Genomic DNA, 2,055 nt, shown 5'->3' on the forward strand with positions numbered 1-2,055 from the left:
TCCTGCCGCCTGCCCCGTGCTTTTTTGAAAGAGGAAGAGTCGTGTTTCGTAAATGCAGAGTGGATCAGCAGTACCAGGCTATCCCCAGCGTTAGTTTAATTTTACTTATTTATTTTTTTTCCTTGACGGTTTTATTTTTAAAGTGCTCATCTGAAGGGGAAGAAAATGCTGCTGGGGAGCGCGATCCTGTCGGAGCAGGGTGGGCTGGCTGGCCGGGTTGAGCGGGCTCTGTGGAAACGTCTGGGTGGAAACAAGATTTCCAAGGAAACGTGTTGGGCTGTATTTTTGGAAGTTGAGAGGGAGTGGTTGGTTTTCACTTTTGGGGTGTTTATTTTGAAAAGATGAAGTGTGGCAGAAGTCGTTATCTAGACCCCTTTGGGAGGAAGGAAGAGGAGGAGGGAAGGATTGTTTCCCTGCAGTAGCAGAGGCTGCTTATTGCATTGTCTTTGCAAGGACTCAGACTTTCATAGGACGAGAGGTAAACGCTAGGATTGTTTTACATATCTTTCCTTTATTGTCACGCCTATGAAAAAAAAAACCCAGGGCAACCATTGCCACCCGATAATGAAAAAATAATTTCTCCTCAGTATCCATTGGTTTTGATGGCTATTAAGGCATATATTTCCCCCAAGGGATGTTCTCGCGCATTGAGTGTGAGTATTCATGTGAACGGCATTCTTTTTTAGTAAGAGCCTTAATATTGGAGTATAATCCATAAAGTTTTTAAAGTAAACCAGTAGAACTTCCTATCAAATACTGGAAAGGATCTTTTGTGTACATTCACATAATAGCGGATATTTGAGCAATGATAATAAATGCTGAGATTGTAGAACATGATTGTATAAAACTCTTCAGTATCCTGTTTTGATAAATACAAATGTTTGTCAAAATAAGGAATCATTAACATACTTTACTAAAGAATAAGGACGTTATTTTAACTGGAAAACCAATATGATAACAATTTAAACTATATTTGGTTAAGGAAAAGCAGTGTAATCAGCAGTTTTGCTTGCAATTGTGTATAGTCATAACCAAAGTTTTTATTGCTTTCCATCAATCTGCCTTTATAGCCTGAGTGTTTATGTTACAGAAGTTAGAACTGCAGACTTGGTGTAGGCTTTGATTTTTTTGATAATTTGAGGGCTTCTTGTTTGTTTTTAATTAGTATGTAGTGGCTTTTTTGTGGAAGTCTCCAGGAAAATACATAATGCATGTTTTGCTTTGAGGATCCTTTTTGAATAGGAAGGCCTTTGTTGAGAAACATGTCATTTCTGATTAGGTTTACAGTGGGAAATAGTATGTGCCACCTGGGTAACAAGTAACTAGTCTGTCAAGCAGTATTCTAGCAACAGCCTTGCATGTCTTCTGTAGTCATGAAGATACAACACAGATGCGCAAGCTTAAGGAACAGGGATTTTTCCTTTTCATGTTTTTCTTGGTATCTTTTAGCCTGTGATGTTAACTGCTCTGCCCGTACTTTTTGTATTCATTTTTTTTTTTCCTGTATGCTAAAGGAAAGAACCTGCATGGGTTGGCGCTCTCTCCACCTTTCCCTTTTGGGGACTATGAAGAAGTGCCAGTTCATATAATCATAGAATGTTTTGGGTTGGAAGGGACCCCTAGAGGTCATCTAGTCCAACCCCCCTGCAGTGAGCAGGGACACCGCTAACTAGATGAGGTTGCTCAGAGCCCCGTCCGACCTGGCCTTGAATGCTTCCAGGGATGGGGCCTCCACTACCTCTCTGGGCAACCTGTTCCAGTGTTTCACCACCCTCATTGTAAAGAATTTCTTCCTTATATCTAGTCTAAACCTACCCTGTTTTAGTTTAAATCCATTACCCCTTGTCCTGTCACTAAAAAGATTTTCCCCATCTTTCCTATAGGCCCCCTTTAGGTACTGAAAGGCTGCAATCAGGTCTCCCTGCAGCCTTCTTTTCTCCAGGCTGAACAAGCCCAACTCCCTCAGCCTGTCCTCATAAGAGAGGTGCTCCAGCCCTCGGATCATTTTTGTAACCCTCCTCTGGACCCGTTCCAACAGTTCCATGTCCTTCTTGT

At 41.5% G+C, this 2,055-nt stretch overlaps 1 protein-coding gene across 1 annotated transcript in view; it reads left to right on the plus strand.

Annotated features, from left to right (window-relative positions):
* The first annotated feature begins 440 nt into the window (after positions 1–440).
* TBC1D2B (TBC1 domain family member 2B) overlaps positions 441–2,055 on the plus strand; it is a 39,087-nt gene continuing 37,472 nt past the window's right edge. The window contains exon 1 of the mRNA XM_035899511.1: positions 441–478. The gene's annotated coding sequence lies outside the window, so the exon portion shown is untranslated. The remainder of the gene's footprint in view (positions 479–2,055) is intronic.

The sequence above is a fragment of the Egretta garzetta genome, unplaced genomic scaffold (assembly GCF_000687185.1).
Source record: "Egretta garzetta isolate BGI_Z169 unplaced genomic scaffold, ASM68718v1 scaffold287, whole genome shotgun sequence".
In the NCBI taxonomy this organism is placed as follows: Eukaryota; Metazoa; Chordata; class Aves; order Pelecaniformes; family Ardeidae; genus Egretta; species Egretta garzetta.